General features: G+C 40.5%; 1 pseudogene; it reads left to right on the top strand.

The window, feature by feature from the left end:
* Nucleotides 1–5,308: 5,308 nt before the first annotated feature.
* On the top strand, nt 5,309–5,694 carry LOC136168220 (DNA-directed RNA polymerase III subunit RPC10 pseudogene; annotated as a pseudogene).
* The last annotated feature ends 306 nt before the right edge of the window (nt 5,695–6,000 follow it).

Consider the following 6,000-nt stretch of genomic DNA (forward strand, 5'->3'; position numbering starts at 1 on the left):
TACCAAAAGTATCATTTAAACTTTAAATAATTGTATATTTTGTTCATTTTAACAGCATCTATATATTGTTGAAAACATCTTCATTTAAAGTCTTTAAAAATTTTTAAAAACATTTCTTTTTAAGTCATTATTGAATTTGTCACAATACTGCTTTAATTTTATGTTTTGGTTTTTTGGCTGTGAGGCATGTAGATCTTAGCTCCCTGACCAGGGATCAAACCTGTACCCCCTGCACTAGAAGGCAAAATCCTAATCACTGGACCACCATGTAAGACCCCTAATATTTATCTTTATTTATTTATTTGGCTGCACCAGGTCTTAGTTGTGGCATGCAGGATCTGATTGAACCCAGGGCTCTTGCATTGGGAGTGTGGAGTCTTAGCCACTGGACCACCAAGGAATTCCCAGAAAACATCTTCACTAAGACTTATTTAAATATTCAACAAACACTTACTGAACATCCATGGTGTCCTATTAGATAAGGTTTCTGAGTTCATGGAATTTACATTATAATGAAGGAGAGAAGTAAAAAGCAATGAATAAGATCATCTCAGATAATGGCAAATACTCTGAAGAAAATCAAATCGGGTAGTATGATAAGGATGGGGAGAAGACATTATTTAAGATGGATGTTCAGGGAAGGCTTCTCTGAGGAGGTGATCTTAAGGTAAGACCTGAGTGACAAAGAATCAGTCAAATTACCATCTGCCTGCAGTCAAGGAGTGGTAAACATATATACACATGAATTTAGGAGCTCTATAGTCTTTTTTTCGTTGTGCCAGGGCAAAATTTTAGTTCCTCAACCAGAAATTGAATCTGTGCTCCCTGAAGTGGAAGCATGGGGTCCTACCCACTGGACCACCAAGGAATTCCCAAGAGCTCTATAGTCTTTAGATTGGGAACCACTGTCACAGAACAAAGATTTTGCAGTCAACACTGGCTTCAAACTTAGCCCTGACCTTGCTCAGTCCAGACCATACGAGCCTGAGATATTCCTTTCCAGGCTCTAACCCACAGACTAGTTTTCTGTCAGTAAAATGAGGCCCAGAGCCTGGATTCTAGGGTGCTACAAGAGTTAATTAATGCCTATAGCATTCTTTAAGTTCGTTAGATGAAAGACCTAGTGCTGCATAGAGGGTTATTAGAGCCTCCCAAGCCCCAGGGAAAATGTCTCCAAATCAGTAACCTAGGTTCTCTTCTCTCCAGTCTGTAGCTATGGAACAGTGGTTCTCAAACTTCCGTGGGAATTAAAATCAAAGGCTGTTATAATGTGAATTTCTGGGTTCTTTACTTCAAGTTCCTTGTTTGTCTACTTGAAGTTCTGATTCTCCCTAAGGTTCTGGTTCTCATCTTCTTGGTTCTGTGTTCTTCTGTCCTCTTCTCCTGTGCCTCATGCTTCCCATCACTCCAGGTTTCTGTCTTTGAAAATGGACCTGAGTGTGCATTTGTCCATAGATACCATGATCAGAGACATCTTTGGTCATTTTTTCTCAGACTCATTCAGAGCAGCTATTGGGAGAGGCAGGAATGTGTCTGTATCTACTTCTCAAATGTAGTCATGAGTTAGAAGGAGGATTTGGGGGAAACTTTAAAAATATATTTATTTATTTTTGGCTGCTTGCACTGGGCCTTCGTTGCTTCGAGCAAGTTTTCTTTGGATGTAGCAAGTGGGAGTGTCTCTCTAGTTGCGGAGCACAGGCTCTAGGTACATGAGCTTCAGCAGTTGTGATGCAAGTTGTGATGCTCCTCGGCATGTGAGGTCTTTCCAGACTAGGGATCAAATGTGCATTGTCCATATTGGCAGGTATGGATTCTTTACCATTGGATCATGAGGCAAGTCCCAGAAACTTTCAAATAAAAGGAGGGAGGAATTGTTGACTGGTACTAAATGGGAGGTAAATACATAGAAGGTACTTAATCCTGGTTTGAGGACAAGTTCACTGCTTCTTACTTTTTTTTTTTTTTTTTTTGGTGCTGTATCCCAGTATAGGGGCTGTGTAGGTCTTGAGTGATCAATTCATTCATTCAACAAATATGTATGTGTTAAATATCTATCATATGTCAGGTAGTGTTTATGTGCTGGAATTCACTGTTAAATAAGACAAGATCTCTTTTTTTCGTGGAGTATCCATTCTAGTAGGGTGAGACAGAAAATAAATATATAAAGATACATACATAAGATTGTTTCAGACACTGATAAATACAATAATACAAGCTAATGTGATAAACAGGGTGAGTGACTACCTTAGATGAACATTTGGGCAGATACCTAAATGACAAAAAGGAAGTCTTGAGAATAGGGAGGAGGGAACAGAGGGGAAGCATTTTTGGCAAAGGGAATATCACTGCAAAGGCCTTCAGGCAGGAAGAACTTCAGAATGTTTGAGAGACAAAGAAAAGGCCCATATATCTAGAGTGGAGTGAGAAAGAGAAAATTTCAAGATAAGGCTGGAGTGTCTGAGGATTAGGATTATAGGTATAATGTATACCTTGGAAGAAGTAGTGCTGGTGAGACCTTGTCCCTTGGGGTAAGAATAGGAGAGGCCAATTCAGAATTGCCTAAACAATCATGAAAATGAAGAACTGTACTGGGGGACTCACACTTTCCAATTTTAAAACTTAATTAAAAAAAAAAACTTAATTCAAAGCTACAGTAATCAAGACAATGCAATACTGGTATAAGGAAAGACATATAGAATTGATAGTCCAGAAACAAATCCTCACACTTATGGTTAATTAATTTTTGATAAGGGTGCCAAGACAATTTAATGGTGAAAGAATGGTCTTTTCAACAAGTGATACTGGGAAAGCTGGATATCTACATCCAAAAGAATAAAGTTGGTCCCTCCCTCACACCATATGCAAAATTTAATTCAAAATGGATCAAAAACCTAAATGTAAGAGCTAAATCACCTCTTAGAAGAAAACATAGGTATAAATCTTCATGATCTTGGATTGGGAAATGGTTTCATAGATATGATGCCAAAAGCACAAATAACAAAATAAAAAAATTTATTAGGCATAACCAAAATTTAAAACTTCTGTCCTCCGAATGACACTATCTAGAAAGTGAAAAGACAACCCATAGAATGGGAGAAATATTTGCAATCATATATCTTTTAAGGGACTTTTATTTATAATTTATTAAGAACTCTTACAAAATAATAATAAAAGAGACAAATAACCCGATTTTGAAATGGACAAGAGGGTAACTTCCCTGGTGGTCCAGAGGTTAAGAATCCACACTCTACTGCAGAGGGCATGGACTCGATCCCTAGTTAGGGAACTAAGATTCCTCATGCAGTGCAGCATGGCCGAAAAAAATTAAATATTTTTTAAAGTGGAGAAGGAATATAAGTAAACATTTAGACATATAAATGGCCTATAAGCACATGAAAAGATGATTAACATCCTTAGCCATCAGAGAAATGCAAATCAAAACCACAATGAAATACCATTCATGTCCATTAAGATGGTTATAAATAACAAGTATTGGTAAGGATGCGGAGAAACTAGAATCCTCACACGTTGTTGGTGGGAATGTAAAATGGTATAGCCGCTCTGGAAAACAGTCTGTGTTCCTCAGAAAGTTAAATACAGGATTAACATATGACCCAGTAATTCTACTCCTAGGTATATACCCAGAAGAATTGAAACCAAGTACTCAAATAGACATTTGTAAATCAGTGTTCACAGCAGTGTTATTCACAGTAGCCAAAAGGTGGAAACAATGCAAATGACCCAGCAACCCAAACTGATGAATAGATAAGCAAAATGTGTTATAGCCACACAGTGAACTATTATTCAGCAATAAAATGGAACAAAGCACTGACACATACTACAACACTGATGAACGTTGAAAGTATTATTCTAACTGAAAGAAGTTAATCACAAAGGACCATGTTGTATGATTCCATTTATATGAACTATCCAGAATAGGCAAATATATAAAGACAGAAGGGATACAAGTGGTTGCCTAGGACTGGGAACCTAGGATGTTGAGTGATAATGGCTAATGGATTTAGGATTCCTTTTTAAGGGTGATGAAAATGTTCTGAAATAGATATGATGGTTGTGCAACTCTGTGAATATAATAAAAAGTCATTGAATTATACACTTTGGATGAATCATGTGGTACGCGATTATATTTCAATAAGGGTGTTAAAAAATAAAAAGAATGGTAGGGGCCAGAACCTGGTATCTAATTAGCAGAGTCACAACAAGGAGGCTGAAAACCTCTAGGGTCTCCAAGACCAAAGGAATTACCACTGCTGGGCAAGAACTGGGGAATTCTCCAATACCAACTCTAGGAACATACTAGTTAAGTGAGCCCAAGGGAAGAACCATAGCCTTAGGAGGTTTCTGCAGGTTGTTTTCAGAAACCTGTGTTTGTTCATCTCCCATGAATATATCCATGTCCAAAGGGGATAATGTGTAGTGATGCAAACTAGAGCTATGTTCCTTCTCTCGATCCTTTGCTCTTTTCAATGACAACATATTTATTTCAGAATCCTTAACTCCAGCCTGGATATATCTCCTGTTCATTAAAACTATAGGATCACAGAGCTGGAAGATCATCTCATTTGAAAGATACAGAAACTGAGGGTCCAGAGGAGATTGACCTGCATGATCACACAGCCAGTAAATGGCACAGTTGTTTTTGTTCAGTCACTAAGTCATGTCTGACTCTTTGCCACCCCATGAACTGCAGCATGCTAGGCTTCCCTGTCCTTTACTATCTTCCTGGATAGTAAAGGAGTTTGCTCCAAACTCATGTCCATTGAGTCAGTGATGCTATCCAACTATTTTCATCCTCTGTTGCCCCCTTTTCCTCCTGCCCTCAATCTTTCCCAGCATCAGGGTCTTTTCCCAAGGGACTCAAGAGTCTTCTCTAGCCCCACAGTTTCCACATCCGTACATGACTACTGGAAAAACCATAGCTTTGATTATATGGATCTTTGTCAGCAAAGTGATGTCGCTGCTTTTTAATATGCTGTCGAGGTTTGTCATAGTTTTTCTTCCAAGAAGCAAGCGTATTTTAATTTTGTGGCTGCAGTCACCATCCACAGTGATTCTGGAGCCCAAGATGTTAAAATCTGTCACTGTTTCCATTTTCCCCCCATCTATTTGCCATGAAGTGATGAGACTGGATACCATGATCTTAGTGTTTTAAATGTTGAGTTTCAAGACAGCTTTTTCACTCTCCTCTTTCACCCTCATCAAGAGGCTCTTTAGAACCAATGGGCGCTCGGAACGCCGGCTCGGTGCTGCCGCGGGCTCAGCCTGGAGCGCCGGGCCGGTGGCGGCCATGTGGCTCTTCTGCCCGGGCTGCGGGAACGGGCTGATCGTCGAGGAGGGGCAGCGCTGCCACCGCTTCGCCTGCAACACCTGCCCCTACGTGCACAACGTCACACGCAAGGTAACAAATCGGGGAAGTATCCAAGCTGAAAGAAGTGGATGATGTGCTTGGTGGAGCAGCTGCCTGGGAGAATGTTGACTCTACTGCAGAGCCGTGTCCCAAGTGTGAACATCCTCGAGCCTATTTCATGCAGCTTCAGACCCGCTCTGCAGATGAGCCCATGACCACCTTCTACAAGTGCTGTAACGCTCAGTGTGGACACCGATGGCGGGACTGAGGCCAGGATGGCCCAGCTGCGTCAGCGTCTGCGTGCTTTACTGCCCAGGGTGTATTCCCAGCTGCAAGTGTGAACCTGTGTGTTCTGAGGGTCTTGGCTGGTGTGGAGGAAAGCTGACACTTTAAGGGTGGCTGTCCAGGGGGTCAGGAAGTATAGCCCGCCTCCCAGTCAGCAGATTAACTCCTTGATGTACAGGATGTCCAAATTCTGCCCATGCTGTGTGTGGACAGGAGTATCCATAACTGAGTGTCTCCAGTTTAAGGTCCTGTTCTTCCTCTTTTATGCTTGTTGGGCAATTGATATTCTCCTACCATCAGCCAACACTTTTAATATTTACATTGTTTGTACAACTAATGAAGTAAAT

This window comes from Muntiacus reevesi, chromosome 1 (assembly GCF_963930625.1).
Source record: "Muntiacus reevesi chromosome 1, mMunRee1.1, whole genome shotgun sequence".
NCBI lineage: Eukaryota > Metazoa > Chordata > Mammalia > Artiodactyla > Cervidae > Muntiacus > Muntiacus reevesi.